We start from the raw sequence: 26,251 nt of genomic DNA, 5'->3' as shown, positions 1-26,251 counted from the left end.
TGGCACTCTGAGGGTCTCAGACATTCACTATTTCCTTCGTCGGTAGCACAGGTCTCATATCATAGTTCCCTCGGTACTTTAAAGACTCTCTCTCATTCCTAAGACGGTTCTTCGTTCATTAAAAACCTATTTCTCACTTCCCTTATGCCTTACTCAACTCTTGATTTCCCGGTTCCCTCGCCATCTTAGAGAATGTAGAATTTAGGCCAAAGGCCAGAGCTGGGATCTATGAGATCATTCAGAGCTGAAACGGAAATTGATGGTCAAAAGGTTTGAAAGGTGTAACAAGAGGAAACCCTCGCAGTGGTACTATGTATCAATTGTTAGCAGAAGGTGGAAAGTAAGATGGAAGATAGAGAATGTGAACGCAGATACGGTAAAAGGAATGGAGGGGGTTGCATCAACTAGGGGCCGAAGGTACGCTGCAAAGAACCTTCAGCAATGCCTACAGTGCACCGCATGAAGTGCACTGACGACACTAACCCCTACCATTTCGACTCATTCCATTCGTACCTACACTCTGTTTTTTTTTCATCTGTCCATCCGCCTGTGGTGTTTTTGTATGGTAACACTGCGTCCCGGGCTTTAGATAGTAACGCTAATTGTAAGTTTTAGGTAAATAAAAGGATATCTGGGTGTAAATTTGTAATTGAAAAGTGTTTTAATAATTTACTGTATGCGAATTACACCGTTAATTTTCGAAATAGGATATTATTATAATCGTTGAATGTAAGCTGAATGTAACTACCTAAAGCCCGGGACGCAGTGTTACCATACAAAAACACCACAGGCGGATGGACAGATGAAAAAAAAAAACAGAGTATAGTCACTCATTCAAAACTCATTCCTATTTCCGCTGCCTAGTTTAATTCTCATTTCCTCTTTCCCCTGTTACTCGTCTACGACCAATTTCCTACTGGCCCCTGTGACTCTCACGAGGCCTCAATCGCAACTTCCATCCACACTTGCCTCGGTACCAATGCATGGTGCTTCCCTCGTCATTCATTTCAAGTCCCTGTTTCTCTCGTTCGTTTGTCTCAGTCAATTCTTCCCTTGTCATTCCCGGCATAGGCTAGGAAACGCTACCAGAACACAATCACCATCTCGCTGAACCGGCCATCATTTCGCGTGAATCTACGGAAACATATTTTATTCATTTTAAACCTCAAAGATTCTATTCGCTCAAAACCTTAATATCTGACGATACCCATTACACTGCGTTGCTATCTATGGCTTCGAATGATTCACCGCATCCCATAAATTTTTATGTAAAGTTTTCCTTTACTCTGAAGCCTCTATAACTCAGTGCTTTCCAATAACAGATATTTGATTCACTGACTACACTGGCGTTTGGGCCTCAATGTGACCCACATCACTCAGAGGTCCCAGATGCCCTACGCATGCACTCTTAAGAGTTAATGCACTCAAGCCGGTATCAACCCCGGATAAAAGAGGAGGATTGGGCACCGTATTTATGCCACTACTCTAGAAAAAAAAAAACTCGTTACTAAATCTTCGACCTAATTTCTATTTCCACATCCACTTCACAACAGCATCTGACTTACGACAAAGAAAGAGGCCAATTTACTTTAAGTAATTCTTCTGAAAATGTGTGTGTGTGTGTATATACATATAATACAAGCACCTTTGCACATTTATATATATATATATATATATATATATATATATATATATATATTATATATACCCGACATAAAAAACGAATGAAACGTCGATATGTCCGCTTGCCTTCCTCTAACTCAATAATATGACCCGCACCTATCTAGTCCGAACAGTACAAAGCGATACGGTCCATTACTTCTGTGGATATCTAACAGAGAGAGAGAGAGAGAGAGAGAGAGAGAGAGAGAGAGAGAAGAGAGAGAGGGCGCCATCACTTGACAATACCTTGGCTTACAATACATACATACATACACATAAAAATTAAGTGAATTACAACTTCATCAGAAAGTAACGAAGTACGCTCATTTATTGTTAACACATTTACTCTCTCACGCAGCTTTTACTCGAGATGACTATTAAAAGTCACAGGCTAGAGGACCTCCCAACCCACACAGAGATGGGGGGACGCGTTTATGCGGAAGCAGAGATTCCAAACCTCTCCCGTCCGTATATAGTGGCCCCACTTTAACTTCCACCGATTTTGTTACCGTTGAACTAATGTGAAGTAATCTTTCCAGTTTCAATATAGAAAAGATACCTTGGTGTGGGTGTGTGTGGGGGGGGGGGGGCGATATTTTTTTTTTTTTTTTTTTTTTTTTTTTATTTTTTTTTTTTTTTTTTTTTTTTGCACCCGTCGGTTTGTTACTGAAATTCTCTCAACTGCTCTATGGTAAATTTCTAGCAGGATGAGGCTACGTACCTTATCTTCTCTTCAGTTTATGTTCCATTTTCAATACGTCAGCAAAAAAAAAAAAAAAAAAAAAAAAAAGTGACAGAGAGGGTCAAACTGTTCCCCAATACGCGGGTTTTTCTCAATGATTGTCTTGCTAAACATACGTTTATTATTTATTTTTTTACCTCTGGGGACGAGATCACAAGCAATAAACTACCTGACACTACCAGCTAATCATCAATGCAACATCACTCATAATAATTAACATAGCCGCGACAACGATACTTAAAAAAAATATTCATTCCTCGATTAAGTAACATCCCTCCAAAAATATACAGCAGTAATGGTCTACCGAATGTCGTATATCGAGAATAGTGGGGCGATTCAGCATAAATCTGTGGCGTTATGATGAAGGTCTGGCGTGTGTTGCATTGCGTGAAGCGACCAATAAAGGTTACTGGACAGCCCATGGAAACAACCGGTCTAATTGGATCTTGCCCAAGCGTGAGCGGTAAAAGACCGAGTTGCACGCACTTCCAACTGCAGCTTTTACTTACAATAATCACAGTGCATAGTAAGGGCAACGATAAGGACGCTTACCGTTAAGGAGGCACTGTACTATGTGCATATCAGAAAAAAAACCTTGCTTGGTTGGAATTTCAAATTAACTATCGAGTCAAATAATAAATGCTGCTTCAGTAAATCTGAAATATTATCGAGTTTGTATCTTACTAAAGCAGACCACCGAAAGGTTTTCGCCTTTGTTATTATATTAAAAAAAAAAATACCAGCATTGGCAAAATTCGAAACTGTCCGGTAACTGCGACCTACGTAGCACAATGGGGTAGGGAAAAAAAAAACTTGCTTGTGTGAGACATAAAACAACTTGGCCAATAAAGAGCATAGTAAAATATCGAAAATATTCCCCGCTTGGTTACAAATATCCAGCAAAGCGCTGAACCCAAAAATCACATCCTGTTTGGACAGAATTTCTAACTGACAACGTGGCTGCTACCCTCCAGCCTTATCTAGCAAATCGGCCACCCAGATAAACCACCTGGCAACGGAGGAATTCCAGGCCCTCGGGCCAAAGCCTGGAAATAATAATCCAGTTCAACTTGGGGAGGATAACCCTGCCATCGCGGGGAATCTCGCCGGGCCAGGGCACGTTCATAAAGAACTGGGCACAATCTAAAATAGCGACTTGGGTTCCAGCCATGATACTTGGTTTTGACACTTGGGTATTTTAGTTATCAACTTTCATATTTCGCTTATATATTAAACTTATAACGTTATAAGCTCCATTTGCAATTTAACATATACTTGTAAATTCTATTTGCAATTAAACTTATAAGCTCTTTTTGCAATTTAAATTATATACTTGTAAGCTCTATTTGCAATTAAACTTATCAACTTATAAGTTCTATCTGCAATTAAACTTATCAAGTTATAAGTTGAATTTGCAATTAAACTTATCAACTTATAAGTTATATTTACAGATAAACTTATAAAATTATAATTTCTATTTCCAATTAACCTTACAAGCTTATAAGTTCCATTAGCAATTAAACTTATAAACTTACAAATTCTATTTGCAATTTAATAGCATGATTCTTAACAATTTTATTTGCAATTTAATGGAGTGATTCATAAACTACGTGGAATAAACTTAAAAGTTCTAATTGCAATTTAATTAACTGAATCTTAGCCAACTTTGAAGAAACGCTGTAAACTGGTTTTTTTGATTAGTCGAACCTCCAAGAAGGGAATTTTAAATCTTCATGTATCCCATAATCCCCCAAATCCTAATACAGATGACACTTTCCAGCGTAACTAGGGTAACAAGCCATTATTCCTGTGACGCTGGATTTATTGGGAAATCATTCCAACCTTAAAATACGGGCGTATCATGACTAACGCTTCTAAAGAATTTATCACCCACGAGGGAACTTTGAGTCACATGATATATAATATATATATTTTTTTATATATATATAGTACATATATATATATATATATATATATACATATAAAGTAAAAGAAAATCAGGTAAATTTCCTGGATATTCTCAAGTTCTACATTTCACGACAAATAAAATGTAGAACTTGGGGTGTGAAGAACAATCTCTATATTCTGAGCATATATATTGTATTGAAGAATATGAAAAGTCTTAGTTTACTTTGGTGATGGTTTGAACTACTATAAGAAAGTTTTAATGGCACTCAATAATACTTGTAATTTTAATTTATTAAATTCTATATTCTTGTGTCTTTGGATTTACATCGTCACCGTGATTTGCTAGTAATATAGATACTATACATATACTATATATATATATATATATGATTATATATATATATCTATATATATATATATTATTTATATAAGATATAATATTATATATCACTATATAATATATCGTAATATATATATATAATATATCTATATATATATATGCATATATCTTTTAGGGGTGAGGTTCCTGGCACATGCTCTTCTCCAACTAGGTTACAACACACAGTAATGCTCATTGGTACCGCAAATAACTTATTTAGTTTCCTTTTCAATAAATCGTTTAACATAAAGTTAACTAAAAAGAAATTCACACGCTAACCCGTTATCTTTCAGCAAAATAAATGCTCCTTAACCTCACCGCGCGATATCGTGTATAATTCCCTTCACTATCTCTCTCGGTCTTATCAGCGCAGCATACAGATGCTGTAAAGACAGCAATTTATGCCCCCTAAAGTAAACACTTAATACTTCCACGCCAACACAACAGCCGGGATCATCCTGTAGTAACTTCCTGGAGTTTACGGTGGAGAGCAGCCTAGCGAGTAAGCGTATCCGCCATCTCATGCTTATAAAGCAGAAAGGAAAACATCATTATGAATTTTATCATGTTTTTATTGCTGTTGTTTTTTATGCTTTCAACACTTTTATCCATTATGCAACATATTCTTTAAAATTAATATGAACATGATAATTTTTCTTCTATTTTCCTCTGATATTGTTATGGAGTTTAGTCAATAAATTCTGGAAAAATTTTCATCAGATTTGTTAAAACAAAATAATTGTGGACGTTTTCGGTAATTCGGGACGTGTAAGTGGGTGTACATCAATCTTGCCATCAATAATTGCTACTTCATCTATTCCTAAAATGCACAACCTTTACGTTAAATGTCAAATGTTAATTCCCATAGCTAAATTAACTTCACTTGCCCCCTGACGTAACTTATCCGACACCACGGATTGACAAGTAATCCTCTATATGTAATCGCAAAGGTGTATTATATATATATATATATATATATATATATATATATATATATATATATATATATATATATATATACATATAATGTGTGTGTATTATATCCACTTGACATAGGATAGCGAGTCAGACGATATTAAAAGAAAAAATCACAATAATGACATCAGACTCACCAGAAAAGTGGGTAAGTTACATACCTCTCTGGAAGCCATTCCATTTACCTACCGGAATACATAAAAAAAAATTAGCAAATGTAATTACTTCCCAAAGGGATCCTGACACAAATTCGTAACACAAATAAAATAAAGATGCAAAACATAAGCGGCAAAAAAAAAAAAAAGGCAAAAAAAAAAAAGGGGGGGGGGGCCAGAATGTTGCTTATGGAGGAAGTAAACAATATAAGGGCTATTTACTAGTTTAAATGTACGAAAACTTAATTCACCATATTGTGAGGATGTATACGAGGCATACGTACACATGTATGCCTACCCATATAGCCAGTCCCTCGCCATCAGCGTCCAAATTTATACACAATCACACACTAATGAGAAAGTACATCTATCCTCGTTATGAACAGAACCAGAACACCTGAAAGGCAACAATGAACGATCATTTCTATTCAATCTTCATACCTTTCCATATAAATGGACGAAGAGGTCCGCCATTTTCTTTATTATTTCCATCACCTCTCGCGCCTTGGAAACGCAGTCGACCACCAGTGGCCGTGCGACATGAGAAGAAAATTATGCAAATGAGGGGCTAACGTACATTGCTAGGTCAACACGCACAAAAAAAGGGGGTGGGGGAGGGGTCAGGTGTAAAAAAAAAAAAAAGTTGCGGAACTACACACAAACTGGTTTGCAATGGTACGTCAGAGAGGTAACCAGAAATCATGGGCTACGAAGCCCACGATTTGCGCAGGAAAACCACGTGGGAGCATCCGAGCCTTAAGGATGGAGCAGGCAGCCCTTGGGGTCTCCTGACTCATGCGAGCTCGTAAGGCGTTTTAGATAGGTTGAATGCCTGATTTATGACTACTCAAGCCCCACAGATAAAAGGTTATTTGGTTATAGCCAAACAAAAAAATTTGAGAGATAAAGGGCTACTAATATATCACAAAAAGAAGAGGGTTGATGGTGGGATCAACGCCCCTGGTTGGAAAATACAAAATCTTACTGGGGATTGTAACAAACCTCAGCAAACTAGTGCTAGTGGTAGTCAGTCGCAATCAGGCCCAGATGTCTACTAGTCGAGTTTAATAACAGGATATCTAGGTATATGCCCTCAAGGCAGCAAGCAGAAACAGAACAAAAAATTTTAAAAAGGAGTGCTGCAGGCATCTCCAGTCATGAAACTAACTGGAGACGCTAAAATTCCGTTATAGGTCCAGGTATTAAGAAAAAAAAATAAGTAAAATAGTTTTTTTTCTTGTTTCAACTGAATAACCTTCCGCCATTAGGCGAGGAATATAAAGCAGTTTTTTGTTTCTTTTTTTTTTTAGAGGGTTCCAGGACTCTGTCGTACACCTGGAATCCAGGATGAGCACAGGCCTACTTGCTACACAATATCGTTGCTCAATTAACAACAAAACTTCACCATTTTATTTTTTTTCCTACTTTAACAAGAAGTTACAGATTGCAGGTGACAAAATAGGTTTCTGTAAATGACAGACGAAAAACCTGAAGGGTGCCTAGTCATCTCATGCGAATTCCAAGAAATGCTTAAGGAAATACACAATATCTCTCTCTCTCTCTCTCTCTCTCTCTCTCTCTCTCTCTCTCTCTCTCTCTAGTTACAGGTAAAGGAATGGGATCGAAAATAGTAAAAAGCAACGCATAAAAGTTAAATAACATATAAGCTTATATTGAGCAGTAATGCGCTCTACAATCAGAGAAATATCTACTGCTCTGCCAAGTCGTCTCATATAGGTACTGTAGTAAGAAGCACAGAGGACACGCATGGCTGAAAGCACACTCAACGGAATGCAACGACAAAAAGCAACATCGTACAATCCCATCTTGACTCTCAAGATGTATTAGGTTTCTCGTCCAACTGGCTCCGGCAACAGAAAAAGGAAAGGTAGCATAAGGCAATTAAGACGGACAAGGAACAAGGCAAATGAGGAAATTTCCTGAGTAAAAGAACAAAATTAGTATATGCAGAGTTTTCATAAGTTTCGTAGGTCATAAGCGCTGCAACTGCATTCCAATTGACAAAAATTCTGATCTTAAAACAGGGAACTAAGCAAGTACTACAAAACCTGAAATAACCTCTTGCAACACTGTACACGTTCCAGCCATTTTTTTTTTTTAGATTAATCACATACGGAATATTCTCCCTCTCCCTGTATTCCCTGATTTTTCACAATATTCCCTTTTCCAAGAGAACGGTACATATCTTCCATCTATTTTTTCTACGTTGCGTCGAAGACAGGTAAGGACATTAAGGGTCCCGCTCCCCCTTTTTATTTCTATTCTGATGAAAATGTCAGAAATAAGGCCTTGAATTTAAATGACCTGATATCTCTTCTAAAAAGAATAAAAAAAATCCACGAAGCAGGTTAAGGAATATAACGGGGAACATTACGTGCGCACCGTCAGCGTAACAGATTACAAGAACAATTTTCAGAAATTTTCTCACGTCTTTGGTCATACGAATCAGTTTTGGTTGGGGTCAAACAATTTTCCAAAAATATCACTAACCAAACCGGCAAAATTCTATTGTGAAAGCAAAAGGTGTAGGTGGATAAGACATTTTTAAGACGAAATGGAGACTAAGTATTTTGCATGTACAACCGACGAAAACATAGTTGTGATTTTTGCTTAAAATACAAATAACCAGAGAGAGAGAGAGAGAGAGAGAGAGAGAGAGAGAGAGAGAGAGAGAGAGAGAGAGAGAGAGAGAGAGAGAGAGAGAAACTATTTCCTTATGCATATTACATATTTCACAAGGGGAAGCTTTACCCTACCTCAGTGCCAGCAATAGATCTTATATTATCCCAGACACACCGTAGCAAAACTAAAATAAAAATAAAAAATAAAACTTAACACGAAGGCTGACGTGATAAACAATTTAATACCTTACTATATTATGACAAACATGAAGAATAACAAAGGAGGCCTGGCAGAATAAGCAAACTATTGAGTGACTCCATCTCTTACATATATATTCATAAATACTGAGCCACAAAATTCCGTTTAACATAATGTTCACTATACCTCGGAAATAACTCACGTCCAAGGGAAATCGTAAGTGATGAATGCTTCGTCACCGGTGGGATTCGAACTGCTGCCTGGTTGGGAAAAACGAAAGTGCAGTGACTATGCCCACTAAGCCATGAAGAGAGGCTCTTGATGGTCTAGTTCGCATCCCACTGGTGACAAAACATTTATCACTTATGGTTCCCTTTGTTACCCTTGGGTATAAGTTATGCCCGAGGTAGAGTGAATTGGACACCCAACGAAAGTTATGGTACAATATTAGTAAATATTTATGTATACACATTCACATTATATATATATATAATATATATATATATATATAATATATATGATATATATATATATATATATATATATAGAGAGAGAGAGAGAGAGAAGAGAGAGAGAGAGAGAGAGAGAGAGAGAGAGAGAGAGAGAGAGAGCTATAAAAAATCCACGAAAGAGAAACGATGGGGTTTTACAAGCCCTTTCGACCTCTTGTCCTTTATTTAACAATAAAAGCAAGCTTACAAAAGAAAAAAAAAAAAAAAAAAACTTATAAATGACAGGATACTGAGATTGCTACAGAAAAAATATGTACCTGAAATCCAAACACAATTGAAGAATTAGAAGACCTATCAAAACAAGGTTAAGAGGTTTTACAAGAGATTAGGTTCACAGCTCAGAAGCAAGCAAGCTCGTGTACACACATATATACTATACATATATACGTATATATAGTATGTATATATATATATATATATATATATATATGATGAGAGAGAGAGAGAGAGAGAGAGAGAGAGAGAGAGAGAGAGAGAGAGAGAGAGAGAGAGAGAAACTTTTTTTCTCAGGCTCGCTTATCCTGTTGGTTCATATTACTGATTACAAGAAAGGCTACATTCCTCCTTCTACCGAACTCTGCAATTCTCTCTCTCAGTTTCTTGCAAACTACTTTCTTGCAAGAACAGGGTGTGCTTTTTATACTTCCTCTTAATTTTTCTTTATTTACCTTTACGAATGCCGTTTATAGGGCCTTAAAGTTACCTATCCCATCAACTTCCATACAAACACAAAAACACACGCGCCAGAGCAAGCATTAAAAAAACTTTAACCATTAAAAAAAACATATTCCAAGGGCCAGCTTTGATTATTAACCTAAAGAAGGACTAGTTTCAAATACCCAATTATTAATCATTATTACCATAGATATTTCCAAATCTTGTATCTCTCCCAAACATAAAGAGCAGGATGAAAAATGGACAAAACATTGTCAATTCTGAGAAAAAAGGTCATAAGGCATGAAGTCATCTTTAGTTAAACCTGTCGTAATGACACTACGAGAATGACACCCGTGATAGTGCAGTTTTTGAAACAAATCTCTCGGCGGATCTGAGGAGAGGCGAGGAAGAATGAAACCCCAAGGGTAAGGACTTCACAACCACGGGAGAACCACTGTGTTCGTCTTTAGTAAAATAAAAAATAAGCGAGAAAATGGGGAGAACCACTGCGTTCGCCTGCAGTAAAATTAAATAAAAGAGAAAATGGGAAAAGGTAGCTATCAATTAGATCGAAAATTCTCCATAAGTTTTGCCTAACAGTCTGCGTCAGATATTACGGGACGTTAATTAAGAGAGATGAGGATCACAATTTCCATGCCGTGATTTGTACTGTAATTACATGGCTAATTGTCATTCTACTCTTTGTCCATTGTCTATACGTATTTGCGTTGCCTTCACACTGCTATGCAATGCCTTCAATAAAGAAAAATACATAACTTTCTGTAAAACCTAACCAAAAATACAAAGAAATTACTTTTTAGACTGACAAAATCAATTTCATAATGGTATGCATAATTAACAGGCTTGTATTTGCAAGGCGTCTGCAACATACTTTAACCCTAACATAATATTGCCCTTAACAATGAAACTTCGTCCAAGACCACTTCTGTCTAGCCAAAGTAGTCATAGTTTACCAGAACAATAATTGTGATTATCGAAAACTTATTCAAATTCGTCTAATAAGCAGGCGTCAGCTAGTAAAAGTCACTACATAATAGGTTGCTTCGAACCGAAAAGTTAGGCCTAATAAGCTTTTAGGAAATAAAAAGCTGAATTCTTTAAGATAGAAGAATAAGAATTGTTACATTTGATGCGAGCACACGTATCGGGCAGAACTGACAAAGGATTTCGGTCCAAACCTACCACTGTAATTCCCCCAGAAACTATTCCAAGTATACCCACGCAAAACTATCGCTCAGTATCATAATTCTGAACTAGGATAGTACTCTAAATCCACCAGGCGACTGCAAACCTCAAGCTAACTTCAGTACAGTGATACTCAGGTCAGAATATACCTTCATTTGACCATGATGGGAGCCCGCATTGGAGGGAGAGGGAGAACGATGGGGGGGGGGGGGCATCGATTCTGAGAAGTTATGCGAGAGGAAGACAAGATATGAAATTACACGTTTGAAAACGGTACCGGTCTTCATATCTACAAAGAAGGCAAGTTGAGGTTGGTCAGTTCCTGGATGTATGACCACAATGAACGGCAGGCAATAAGATGCCCAATATACCGTTGTTCTCCGTGAAATAGGCGACACTGAGTCTGGTCAGTACTTGGATGGGTGACTACTACTGAATGCCAGATGCCTTTGGCACCCAAGTTGCTGTAATCATATGTGGTGGTGGTAGTGGGAAGGGGAGGGGGGTGGAGGACACGGTGCTACAACCATCCTCATTCCAAATATCAATGAACAGAACCTTGAAATCAAGATGGGTCACAATGTGTTGGGTAAAGATGATGAGTTCCATTCGCTCGTCCATCCTCCTCAAGTGCCGACATCATTCGTCCACCGGAAATGAAATCTCTCTAATACCAGATGAATAGTATGACAAATGCGTTAAATAACAATAATTATGTCACCTGAGAACCGGCTCTACATAATATTCCCAAATGTAATTACATAAGACGTGTCCACCTGCATAGGCCTACTAGATATTAGATATCCCAAAACCTTTAAATAATAAATGTTACCCTGATTAATAACAATTACAAATCTTGAAATGCTCAAGTACGAAGGGGTGGGTTGGCTTAGACCGAGCCGGGCTTAATACAATAAGAGCCTTTAAAAAGAGTAAGTTTGAGGAACAAATTATGAAGACTGGTGTTGATCATGGGATTCGCCCCAACTAACCGAAACGAAAGATGCATTTAAATGAACTTAGAAATAATTAAAACTAAGCCTGTCAGCTAAATATGAATAGTAGGGCTCCTTCCTTCGCTCCCGCAAATGTGCCACAAAGTAAACAACTATACAGCGCACCTCAACTTGGCAGTTACGTAACCGTAACATTACTACATCTCTTACCACCATCACGACATTACAGCGTTACTCAATAAAAAATCGTTTAATGATTTTTGAGATATTGCTTGATGTCTAATTTGTAATTAAAGTAAAGAAGGCATATTTGTTACACTATATCCATCAAGCAAAAATGATCAAAGGACATTAAGTCCTCATATTTTGAATAACAACAACAATCAATGGCACATAATTTATTATATATATGTATGAGTGTGAGTGTGTTTACGACAGACTTCTGATGCTACTCTCCAACAGGTAAAAAATGATGTAATAGGCCTAATAATTAAAAACTCGCATCGAAGACACTAACAATCGGATATGAGAGGATGAGGGCCACTTCCAAAGACAGGCACTCGAGTGCCTGGTGTAAGGATGCCACCACTATCGTTTCCTCCTCCCCCGTCTCTTAGAGCTCCAGCTCCCCCTTGCCCACCCCCAGGGAGGTGGCATCTCATCCGATCAGCTGATTTCTTTTGCAACATCGCTGTGCCAACTTCTTCTGTGTCTCCTCTGCACTCTGCCAAAACCAGAAAAGTTATATAGCCAAAAGGAGGCTCCTGCCAGCTCGAGGGCATGCCAATGTTTACCAGCAAGGCCCAAATGAGCGACGTCGTCGACTGGGACCCTCTGATGTCTCTGCTGGGGTCCAAAGATAAAGGAAAGATTTCGTCTGCTGTGGACCAACTTACCATGATCGTGTGTTGTTGGTGTTGGTGGCGGGACCCCTTCTCGTTTCTGCGCTTTATTCCAATTTGTCATTAACGACACCACTTGACAAGACATTCAGTCACTAAACACAGCCTAACACAGTGACATGACACTTCATACACATATCGTATTTAACGCTTCACACTCAAAAACATCGGGGAATATAGTGGCGTATTAGATAGCAATGAGTCGTTGTTTTGTCAAGACACTGTCCGCACAGAGTCATTTCATGTGAAGAACCTTTTGTTGGATTCGGCCTTTCTATGATCTTATATTTATCTCACCACATACGTTACTTAAATGAAGATCCAAAATTCAATTTTGTATCCATATCCTTCAAAATCCGTGACGATTTTATTTCAGCCAGAACGTAATATCATGGAAATTATAGGTTTTGTTTTGACTGCAGTGGTAAAAGGGGGCGCGCCTAGGATCTGCCGAATAAGGAAGACTGGGATGAATTGTAGGCGGGGCGTCTTATCTAACTCCTCCTATCCAGTGACGCAATTATGACGTAGCGGCAGGCCGCCAAGGCTACAACACGTGGGGCCGATACAAGAGACAAAGTTGTCATACCGAACGGATTATTGACGACACTGCATGATTGAAGTAAATGATAGTTTATTTCAACCGTAACACATAAAGCTGACTCTCTTTAACTACCAAAACGCTAAATTAACGTTAATTAAAAGGTAAGGAGTCATGAATATATGAATACCATGCAATTTTGGGCCAGATTTAGCAACTGCTGATCACCGGTTTGCGGAGAGAACTTCGGGTTTTAAAGTTACTAGATGGCAGCGATATGCAGAGACCAACTGAACAGCCGATCGAATGCCCTCACCTAGCCCATGCTCGAGGAAAAGAAGAGGAAGAAAAAAAAAAACTCGGTTTCCTCTCCAGTTAAAAAAAAAAAAAAAAAAAAAATCACTTACCTCTGTTAGAACTGAATGTTCTGAATAAGGAAAAACACGGCCGGGAAGAAAGTTCTAAAATTTGTTAATAGAAAGTCGCTTAACCGTGCCATCCGAGGATCACCGAATTCCATTTCGTAAATGTTGTAAGAAATTGTGCATGTTACGAGGCCACGGAACAGGAACAACAACCTCAAAGTTCCTTGTATAAAAAGACACAGAAGACACCTTATGGCAGACAAGACAGGACTGAGGAACATATAAGGACAATGATGAAGAGAGTTATCATCTGAAATTAAAAGTAAGGTTTCTGAGGCAGATGTAGCCCCATTCGAACTATGCGATTTCTCCTAGACGAGTTTGAAATCACCCGGGGCTCACAAATATCGACAGAAATCTGGGCTCAACTCAATTTTCACCGGAAGAAGAAGAAGAAGAAAAACTGGATGGAAGCAAATACAAGAGAGGGTATATCACGTGAGAACAACTAGAGGGGCCTGGGATGTGGAGTTGTGATATGAATGGAAGTGACACATAAAGAAGATCGGATCAAGTAGAGAGTGGGTTAAAGCATCTAACCCAAAGAGAGACCTTCATGCATGGGGAATGGAGCAGATAAGCCATCAACAACATATTATTATGATCACGATCATCCGGACATGTTAAAAAGAATGAAGAGAGGATGACAAAAGAAGGGGCTGGGATAGAATAGAGTAGAATATAGAATTTAGACAAAGGCTAAGTGCTGGGGCCTATGAGATTATTCAGCGCTGAAACGGATATTGACAGTAAAAAGGTTTGAAAATGTAACTGGGGGAAAACCTTGCAGTTGAACTATGCATCATTTGTAAGGAGAGGGTGGAAAAGGTGGAAAAAAGGGCATTTGAACGGAAGTACAGTAAAATAGGAATGAAAGGGGTTGCAGCTAGGGGCCGAATGGGTGGTGTACTGACGGCACTCCTCCCAAGAGACCAGAAAAGGCTGGAGAGATGATATGAAAAGAGGTATTGGAAAGACATGGCCTTAACATCCGGGGGAAAAGAGAGTGCATTGTAAGGCATAAAGGTCAATGATGCAGTGGGTGTAGGGGGAGTTGACGCATTGCTGATGAACCCTGTGTGTGGGTGCATAAACCACCTGATGTTGTGGAAGTTTTCTGAACAGGAGTTCTTCCACGATTCAGGAGTCAGTGTGTGAATGTGGCTGTGATCGTTGCCGTATCTAGTCTCAAGAGTTATCCTGGTTTAAGGAGAACAGCTAAATGCTAATGAATAAAAAAAAGTAATTATAATGAACATACATTCTTGTGGAACTTTGCATAGCAAATACCCAAAATCTGTATCGTCCGAATGTGAAAAAGTGGTAAGGTCTAAAAATAAATTATAACGACAAATAAAAAAACAGATAATACACGTGCCGATGCTAATAATATGTGGCGATAATTAAAGCAAGATTAATCATGCCATAGAAGTGAATTTACAACAACAAATAGATTCGTATGAATAGAAAGAAATAATTTAGGTGAATGGTTACTACCCACCGAAAGACAAATTGGGTCCCTCGTTTGATTGACGGTTGGTTTAGAACTTTAGATTATGTCACCTTCATCCCAACAAGATAAGGTGTTAGATGCAAAACAGACGACCCTTCCATGACACGACTGTCTTGAAGAACATCGCAGCTACCTCAATCAATTCTCTAAAACATAATTAAGAGGGGATGCTGGGAGAAATGTTGCTCTACAAAGGAAAGCCAGACAATGTATTTTGGAAAAGCAAACAAAGAGAGACTATAGGACTAGTCTAAATTACCAAAATAAGACACTTGAAATAAGGCACTACAAACATATTGAATATTAAATGAACCTGGGTTTATGGAAACTCACGAAATTTCAGCAATATCAGTACATCTTGACCATGTCCTTTCGAAAACAAACCAGAGTTACAGAAACGTACCATTAGGAAAACCTCCCTCTGGCAGACCAGTTCAACATTAGGCCACATCAACAAGACAAAATCGAAGTTTTCCAGGATTTTGAAACGTGAAAATCATCCATACATTTAGACTCATTGAGAGAGAGAGAGAGAGAGAGAGAGAGAGAGAGAGAGAGAGAGAGAGAGAGAGAGAGCAATAACAAGTAATTCTAATTCCACACCAAGGCATAAACTGGGGTCAGTGTGACAGCATGTTTAGTACCGAGTTACCATGAACGACCTTTGTGCGAATCCTGAGGAGGAGAAAACTATTTTCATTGTAATTCGGGTTTGAACATCATAAGTTCTTTGGGGAAACTATTAAAAAAAAAAAAAACAAAAAAAAAAAAACTGGAAGCTGAAGTCCATCATGTCGACCTCACGTCAAAGGTAATAAACAGATGTCTTTCACACTTATGTTAATGGAGCAACTATGAAGAGCATGACTGTGTTCCATCTTCGAATATATTCTCGTTTTATATATTATCTCACTTTTTATTATTACCATAATGTCGACGACAAAATTTTATAAGGATAAAAAAATATTAAGTAAGTGGAGTTTCCTAAAATGCTATAACACTTTTGCTTTGCAGTCTATTGATGTTTGTCACTAATATGTGAAAGTTGACACTATGCCGATTTCTATTTTAAAAAAAACCCTGTTCGATCATTGGTGCTATTTTCTCTCAAAGCAAATCACTGCCTTCTGTGATCACACTTGCTGTGATGAAATCCACAACTAATTTTTTTTTTTTTTAGTTCGAGCAATATACATTCTAGTATCAATCATGAGAAAAAAACAAAAAACACAAGATCAATGAAATTTGAGTTTTCTACCTAATGCTTGCAAAGGTGAGCTTACCTAGATCCACAGACACAGTCCTCTGAGCAAGTACAAGGTGGGCTCAGGACCACTGTGGTCATTTGCAAGGGTACTATGATTGCTTAATATTTTGAATGTACCACATGATTAATGTTGGCAATTAACAAGGGTAGAGTCACTCCTTAAGAGGGTAACTGTTTAGATTCACTCCTTAAGAGGGTAACTGTTGTTGCCATGGGAACCACAAGCTGGAATTGTCTCGTGCAGGTGCGCAACCAACCACAAGGAAAATCAAGCGGCCGTCAGTTTGCTACGAATGGAACATAAAATTTAGGCCAGAGACGCATAAGCTATAGGATCTACGAGGTCATTCAGCGCTGAAAGGGAGACTGTGAGTACGAAGGTTTTAAAGGTGTAACAGGAGTAAAACCGCGCAGTTGCACTATGAATCAATAAATTACTAGGGGAAAGAGAAAAGGTACGATTAAAGAAAGACAATATGAACGGAGGTACAATAAAAGGAATAAAGAACTGCAGTAACTAGGCCCCCACCCTTAAAGACCAAAAACTTGAGGCTAAATTACAAGTACCATCTACAACTCATCAATGGAAATGTTTGCACGAGTTTCTTTCTAAGAAAAACAAGCACGACACCACAAGAACTTCAATGACAAGCAGCATAACCCATTTCCTCCCATATGCGCAGTCATCTAGATATTTTGAGTATTTACTTTTTGGTAATATTTGCCAATGAAATCTTTTTCTTCATCTTTGAGAATATTTCTGTTTACCTACGCAACTACAATGATGATATAAACCTGAAATCTATCACCGCTCGTTTCCGATACCTACTACTCCAAACTGTTTCAATTTTCGATTATTTAATTCCATCCAATTTCCAATTCTATTTTTATAAGTTTTAAAGTTCTTGAATATCTCAAGTAAAAATGTCATTGCATATCGTGTTATTTTGTCCGCTGAAATCCATTGATCTTCATATTCTACAGAGGACGACGATTCAAAGCAGCTTTTAATTAGGGAATATTCTTTTTAACGCTGAATGTAGCTCGTCTTATCGTTAACATTAACTGTTGCCATTACGCAAGGCCTTGCCATTACGGAGCCTTCATTGGATGAGTCACTTTCTAATACAAAACTAATTTGTTCACTGGGCTAACAATAACCATAATATTCACGATGATGATGGAAATCGTGGGGAACCAGTTTCACGAGATACCTAAGCCTATACTTCGTCTTCCGTTGGTGGGAGTATGTTTGATGCACGGTTGGGTAAGGCAGTTTCCAAGTGAAATAAGGTGAAAGTGTGAGAGCAGAGTAGAGCAGACCACCCACCCCCGGCTAAAGCATACGTAATGAAACTGTTCTTGTTGGGCTCTATTTTTATCTATTAGGTGTACCTAAACAATAAATTCTTTACCTTATGAAAGCACTCTACTGGACAATCAAATAATCAAGAAAAACGTGATAAACTCCGCACCATGGTACTTTTAATGTGCTTTTGGCACTGCAATCATGACATAATCGAATTAAGCCTTTCTATATGTGCAATCATTGTGAAAAATTATTATGTTCTGCCTTATAATAGAACCCCCATCAAGGTTGAAATGGAGTTTCCTTTGTATCCCTATAAGAAACGTTTTCTGTGACAAGAATTCAAAGAAAATGGACATTCTCATAACATACAGTTCGTAATCTGAAAAAATATTTATTTTATTCATGACAGGCGAATAAATTCACGCATTAATGCCAAGCACGGGGCCAGTGTCAGTCATTAGGAGTCCAGTTTCATAAGTTTTGGTAAGAAATTAAACATAAACCTAGGAATGTATAAAATTAATTGGTTAAATTCAATATAAAAATGTGTAGTAATGCACAATCTTCATTATTAAAGAAATGACACAGTTGTAAGCTCAAAATGCGTGGGAAAAGCAAGACCGTTTATGAAGCATTCAGCCAAAGTCATGAGGTTATGAGTTCCTCCTCCACAAACCGGTTTCTTGTACTTTTTTGTTTTGTTTTGTTAGATTTGTTGGTTTTGTCTACGTCTATTATCACTGGTGCACATATTTCTACCGTATTATCAATCGTGCACATATTTCTACCATTAGATAATCAGTACCCTCGACGATGCCTGAACTAAATAACCAGATATCTGTGTAAATAACAACCTAAACTAGAACGAATTCCTACCTTATGGTACTTTGCTCCCAAACCCCCCCCCCCCCCCAATCCAACACACTTTTCTGGTCTAAGGTATAGTTTTCTCATATAATTTTCATTAAAAACAATAAACTAAATAGTATTTGTGTTAAGTTTTTTGCCATGAATCTTCGTATCGTCTGAGTTTTTCGGTCTCTGTGCACCAACCCTTACTGTAGGCCTATTCACAAGTAAGCAAACTGAAAGTATACCAATGTTTTTTTAATTCTAGGCAATAACTCCGCACGGACTGCAAGCAGGGCTGCCGAAGTGTGGAAATGACGTCACTATACGGCTTATCTTGTCCACACTGTGATTAGGTGTGGAGTCCACACGTAAAAATTTCCATGCTTTATACTTAAAAAGCGTAGACTAATTAAAATCTAATAATAAGTTATGAAATTTTTTTACTATATTTTATAAGTCTCGCACACAAATATCCATAAAAATAAATGATTAGTTTTATCCTATTTAATTTGTGTATGCGTTTGGATGTTTATCAGATGCATAACGATGACCGTTGATTCATGTGCAAACCAAGACCTAGAATATAAGCTAGATCTTGACCGAACGAACTGGCTGGCTCCAGCTCCGACCAGTCTCAGTTACTATCTATTCAAAATTATTTTCAGTCTGGTCCTCAACGAAATCTATATTTATTCTTTTTTTTTATGCTAAAGAGTATTCTTAATTTGCTAGTTTTGATGGTATATTTTCTTGAAAATTTTGTGAAATACATGCATACATTCATACAGCCATTTGGTAGCAAATTATTTTTCAACGATACACTTTACAGCTTTGCAATACATATTGCAATTTTTGCATGTGAAAATGATTAATATGCCTGTATAATCAGTTTAGTTATTCTACAACTACGGTGACATTAAACTTTTGAAAGGAACGGGCTTTAATGATTTCATAACTGTAATTCGTATAACGTAAGACCTTAGCAAAAATCATAGGCCTAGGTTACCAGTATTGATGATAGCTCTTATGATTTCGTTGTCAGTTGATAATGCCCTAATTGAATGACTATGTGTATAACAACGATAAAAGTGAGAAATTGTATAATGCAGTGGTAATTAAATCATGTAAAATTAAATGGTTCAGTACATCAGCCAAGGTCCAGGATACGTTGCCAGTTTACTTTACTCTAAAAAATAAGACATAGTTATAACACTGGTGCTTACTATTACATTTGCAGCTTCAATTCTTTATGAAAGTGATTGCAATTATGTAATTGCAATGATACAATAGAGTGATAATTACTTTTTTAAGTTCACTTGCGAGCATAAATAACCAACAGTGTTAGTTAGCCCAAGATATAGGTCTAGTCGTTATATTTATGGCAATAATGCCGGATTGAACATCATTATAAATTTATCGTTATATTTCATTACGATGACATAGGTTTAAAACACCTATGTTACTTTTTTCATCGTCAAATTAAAGGAGTACCGACTGTTGTTGAGAAGTGTTGCTTCGTTTACCCTCTCATAAAGAAAAAGAAAGAAAAAAAAAACAATAAAAATCTAACTAAATGCTTAAACAATATAAGCTAAAAACGGAAAGGGGCAGTGTCTATCCTTGTTTATCAGTTATATAAAAATAAAAAGCTACTAGTTGGAAAGTTATACCGCTAAGTTTTGAGCACTTAATAAAGATCACGATAAACAAGTTGTACATTCCTGAGTTCGATAAAGTCGAACATATTGCATAACTGGCAAATGTCTCAGACCTAGCGTGGATTTCCTTAGTGTGGAAATCTGGCAGCCCTGGCTGCAAGAAACGGTCCAACGAATACGAACGCCACTAGGGACTGGGGCGTCAAATTTCGCCGTGTTTTGTACTGGCCCCTGGAGGTTAATTACAGTCGACCCCCCAAAAATAACGGTTAAGTCTTAATAGGCAAGCAACCGAAATACTACAGAAAACTGTAATTTCCAAAGAAATACCCAGGGGCGGGGTTATTATACCTAGATCTACCCCTCAATATTCCTATCCCTGTAATATTAGGGCGGGCTGTTAAATTAATCTTAATTTGAAACCTTGAGAGTTTCCCTTCGTTCACGTTGCGACACATTGGTACTATACTCGTTTTTTCCATCTGTCCATCCGCCTGTGGTGTTTGCGCATGGTAACACTGCGTCCAGGGCTTTAAATAATATCCTATTTCGAATATTAACGGTGTAATTAGCATACAATAAATTATTAAAACACTTTTCAGTTGCAAATGTACACCCAGATATAATTTTATTTACTTAAAACTTACACATAGGTAACTATTTAAGGCTCGGGACGCAGTGTTACCATGCGGAAACACCACAGGCGGATGGACAGATGGAAAAAAAGAGAGTATAGCTACCTATATTGATTTCAGGGTGACCAGACGTCCCGTATTTGACGGGATTGTCCCGTATTTATGACATTTGTCCCGTGTCCCGTATCGACCCTCCCCGTGACGCCTTTTGTCCCGTATTTTCAATATCTACAAAAAAAAAAAAAAAAAAAAAAAAAACAACAAACTAGCGAAATTTGTACTGAGCATCCCCCTTCAAACGCTCAAGTGGAGCGAGTGTTCTCTCTGATGGGCCAACGATAGGGTGGGTATAGGAACCGGTGCAGTGTAGAGCTGATCAAGTCAGAACTACAGATAAACTGCAATTTCACACTGTCCTGTTCGGAGTTCATCACATATGCTCAAACCAAACACCATCTCTTGAGAGCAGTTGGATCTAGTGCAAAATATGACAAATGGAAAATAACTTAACAACAACGAGGAAAATAATTTTAAAAGGATTATTGAAAAGATTTCATCATATGTATTTTATTGTCTGCAATTTATTCAATATATTATGGCAAGTCACTTTTGTTACTAATATCCTTCAAAGCTGCAAAACATGCTTGATTGCAATATTCTAATGCTTTGACACATGTAATGAACAGCTGTTTGTAACAAAATCTACAACGAATGCACTTTAAAACAAAAGAAAAGTCAATAAAGAAGGCTGAGAAGGACTTTGCCTGCGTCACTGCGTGCATAACTTCGCGTAAGTTGTGTCTATACTGTTCAACTACCTCTTCAATTTAAGTGTCCCGTATTTCAATTTTCAAAATCTGGTCACCCTGATTGATTTCCATCTGTTTTTTCTATATATAGCTATACTATCCTATTTTGTAATTTAACCTAGCTTCTGATTACATTTAAGTCTACGTACATTACCCTATATTCACCATAAATAATATTAATCAGAGCCTAGGCTTCGGTGGAATAGGGTAGTTAAGTACTAGGCCTAAGTGAGTACATCAGACGATCGGATAAATATTTCTTTGATTCCATTATCAATTTTCCCTTCAGCGCACATGCATATGGTCCTCTACAAAGGTTCATAAAATTTTATTTGATATTTTAAACGCTATGTCCTCTAAAATGGGAATAATATGCATAGCTGGTCGGAAAGGCTTATCTTGAAGAGCCACTCAGCCTAGTAGGCTAAGCTAGCCTTGTCCCAAAATCAACGAAATAGCCATATATACTTACCATTTCGAATAAAATGATAATTCACGACGTTCTTGTAACTGCATCACTCAATCCTCGTAGTTTTCAGATAAAATTCAAAACGAAATCGCCGAATTATTACAGAAATAACAATTGCACCGACACACATTGCACCAACACGGTGTCACTGTCTACTAAAACAGTATTGCCAACCTAACGAGTATTCTCCGACGTGTACACACACTAAAATTACCCTACTTTTCTTCTCGTTACCTTACGACTCAGGATATGCACGGTAATGAACTGAACCTGTTATAGCATAGTTATAGCGACATTATGAATGGTGTAGTATTCCGTTTTAGTTTCTTCTTTAAAACAGTTGTCTTCGGGGGTCGCGATATGAATTTAATTACCATTTTAGTAGTACTGGTACCATTTCATTTTGTTTTTGTGTCCATGAAATAAAAAAAAAAATCCGTCTAAGCATCACGTAGGTTTGGCCTACAACAAATATCGCAAAACCAAATATTGAAATAGCTTATCATTTTTAGGCAAATTCTCTTTCTGTATATTGTAGAAATGCTAATTTTCGGCGAAAAACAGATCTCAGTACAACTAAAACTTGCAATTACTGTAAGTTTTGTTTAGATTTAGTATGATTGTTTGTTTGTTTGCTAGTTTGTATGGTATTTTTACCTTGCATAGAAACAGTAGTTATTCAGCAACGGGACCAACGGCTTTACGTGACTTCCGAACCACGTCGAGAGTGAACTTCTATCACCAGAAATACACATCTCTCACCCCTCAATGGAATGCCCGAAAATCGAACTCGCTGCCACAGAGGTGGTACGCCAACACCAAACCGACCACGTCACTGAGGCGTTCATTATTTAGTAAGATTACCCTACAGACTGCTTAAGTATGTCAAATTACCTTGGATTGACAACACCGAACCAAAGTGCAGATCACGAATTGTTGTGATGGAATATTTAGCAGCTGTTGTGTTCCACGAGTGCCATTTGAGTAATATTTCAGTCAATTAACTATTTAGGCCTACTACCTCCTAAATCTCACTCCGTACTACATTAACATATGTATACTCTGTTTTTTTCCATCTGTCCATCTGCCTGTGGTGTTTGTGCAAGGTAACACTGTGTCCAGGGCTTTAAATAATATTCTATTTCGAATATTAACGGTGTAATTAGGATACAGTAAATTATTAAAACACTTTTCAGTTGCAAATGTACACCCAGATATCCTTTTATTTACTTAAAACTTACGCATAGCGTAACTATTTAAGGCTTGGGACGCAGTGTTACCATGCGGAAACACCACAGGCGGATGGACAGATGGAAAAAAAACAGAGTATAGTTAAAATCAATAGTTTGAATTTTCCTTCCTTTTTGCCAGCCATTACTAAATGGCTTCTTTGTATTCCCAGATCGGATCCAGAGTGGTGTGGGTACAAACCAAATAATAGTCCCAAAATAATGCTCGTGTTACGTCAACCTTGATTTAACCTACCCAAAGAGCTCTCCAATAAAATCCCAAGTAATCTCAGTAGGTACTCGTCCTTGGCCACGAGACACAAATGCTATACTATTTTGCAGATGGTGTTAAATATGAGGAAATATTACTTGAAGGTTTGTGGTTCTGTTTGTGATGTAACAGACTACCGAACTACTGTAAAAATTTCACTCAAATTCCTATTAGTTAATTTCCATTCATATTTTAGCATATGGCAATTTTGGTTTTGTATAAATTCTAAACTTGGTCTAAAATTGGCTCAGATGTCGCGAGTTCGCACGTCCCTCAAGGCAATGAATTGAAAAAAAACCCCACTGGGTCTGTATCATAATCAGTTACTACAAAGGTGTGGGGCCTGGAGTAGAATCTACCTTAATAATATTAATAATTTTTTCCAACTCCCGTTTTCTATGGTTGGATATTAACAATCATTCTGAATTATGAGGTCTTAATAGTGCTGGGTGTTTTTAAAAGCTTTATTTTCATAAGGAATTTTTAAAAGCTTTATTTTCATAAGGAATTTACTGTTACTAGAATTAAAAAATTATAGTTTGCAGCAATTTTCAAATAAAATATCAGGAAATACAGTACAGTTTTATGTAAGTAGGAAGTTCCATGTTTGACAGGTGGTTTTCGTGCTCGCCTACCAATATGGTGGTCAGAATTTTGAATCAGAGGAATTTATTTCTGGTGATATTAATTTATTTCTCGATATAATGTAGTTCAGATTCCACAATAAGCCATAGGGCTCGTTGCTAAGCAACCCATTGGTTCCTAGCCACATAAAAAATATCTAATCCTTCAGGCCAGACCTAGGAGAGCTGTTAATCAGCTCAGTGGTCTGGTTAAACTAAGATATACTTAACTTATGTGAGTAGGATAGAAAAACAAATTTAAAACCCCACATAAGCTTTTATTTGATCTCAGAAAATATATATGTTGGAGTTCATGATTATTCAAAAAATATGTCCAAATCATGAACCTATGTCGACTGAGTTTCCATCAAGCTTACATTAATGTAAGCTTGAACGATTAGGTTAAACAAATTTATCCCATGTTTTCTGAAACAAGGCATAGGCAGAACTGCAGGAAAGAAGTGAAATTGGCACTTTACTTATTTATGATATCACAAGGAAAACAAATTCAGCATGACAAATGTCTTAAGCAGACTTCTCTTTAAAATTATCATTGTCAGAATTTGTAATCCTTAGGAGAAAGGGGAAAAGCATATAAAGTGATAAGGAAGAATGCAGTTTTGTGGCAATCAAGAACAGAGCAAACAAATAGGACAGTTTGAGAATCTGATCATGTCTATACGCACAAATCATTATTATAATCTGAAACATTCACTTTACTGAAATTACCAGCAATCATGAGCAGAGCATATAAACAAATGGAGATTTAAGTACCTAATATAACCTGAACTAGCATAATATATCCATTATAATTTCAACAAATCAACAGGAACAGAGTAGAGCTTCTCCAATGGTTAGGCGAAACTACCAGTGAGCTTACAATTTAAGAATACAAATAGCCAAAGCCTTAACATAACTGGAGCACCTTTTATAATTAGAATTTGTAAAATACTTCCTAAAAGTAACGATATTCTAATAGCGTGGAAGCCTTCCATTCATGTTGCGCCTATCAATTGATTTTTTGATAGCCAACACAAATGCAACCATAACACAGCAATAAATACAATTATTCATAAATTTATAAAGGTTTCATGTAGTTCCTTGAGGGATGTTTTATAAATAGTATATATAATATATATATATATATAATAGGAAACAATGTAAGATGATACTAAGTTATATAAAATGCTAATGGAACTAATGAATAAATTAACATGACAAAAACAAATGCCTTTTACAGTTATCAAAATAGTGGTCTTAAAATATTTCACGATTTCTTTTCTGTGAGCATGATATATGATTTAAAATAAAAACCTTAAAGTGTCACGTGGAAGGGTGAGCCAGGTATATGGTCATCACCCCATTTCACAATCAGGATGTAGTCACCCTTATCACGTACGACATAGGCAATCTGTAAAGGTTAAGAAAAGAACATTAAAATTACACTCTTAATATGATGAAAAAAATTTTTCTCCCTTAAATTACCACATTCACTGATTAATATTAGTATGCATTAATAATTTCATAGTTACCCAATAACATATTTAAGAAAAATGGTTGTGCACACTTAAACAGTTATAATGAGAAGAAATTAATGACATGGTAAAAGTGTTTGATCAACAAGATTTCCTCTTGTGATCTAGCATTTCAAAACATAGCACAGATGTCAAAAGAAATTTAGTATTTTTGCATGTCAATAAGAGAAGTGTTGTTCTCCATGTGGGAGGCATTAAAATACATAAAATTGTACTG

General features: G+C 37.1%; 2 protein-coding genes across 7 annotated transcripts in view; both read right to left on the bottom strand.

Annotated features, from left to right (window-relative positions):
• The window catches only part of LOC135204207 (nuclear factor 1 X-type-like), a 451,271-nt gene extending 428,761 nt beyond the window's left edge, over positions 1-22,510 (bottom strand). For 2 of the 6 annotated variants that reach the window (XM_064234302.1, XM_064234303.1), the window contains exon 1: positions 12,890-13,291. The gene's annotated coding sequence lies outside the window, so the exon portion shown is untranslated. Of the gene's footprint in view, positions 1-12,889; positions 13,292-22,379 lie in introns of those variants that run through there. The other 4 variants (XM_064234304.1, XM_064234305.1, XM_064234301.1 and 1 more) reach the window with 4 other exon arrangements.
• A 2,246-nt stretch (positions 22,511-24,756) lies between these two features.
• The window catches only part of LOC135204206 (filamin-A-like), a 275,259-nt gene continuing 273,764 nt past the window's right edge, over positions 24,757-26,251 (bottom strand). Inside the window, 1 exon segment of the mRNA XM_064234296.1 lies at positions 24,757-25,910. The gene's annotated coding sequence lies outside the window, so the exon portion shown is untranslated.

This window comes from Macrobrachium nipponense, chromosome 44, assembly GCF_015104395.2.
Source record: "Macrobrachium nipponense isolate FS-2020 chromosome 44, ASM1510439v2, whole genome shotgun sequence".
Classification (NCBI taxonomy): domain Eukaryota; kingdom Metazoa; phylum Arthropoda; class Malacostraca; order Decapoda; family Palaemonidae; genus Macrobrachium; species Macrobrachium nipponense.
Note: the sequence above shows the minus strand (reverse complement) of the source record. Positions and strands in the feature narration are given on the sequence as shown.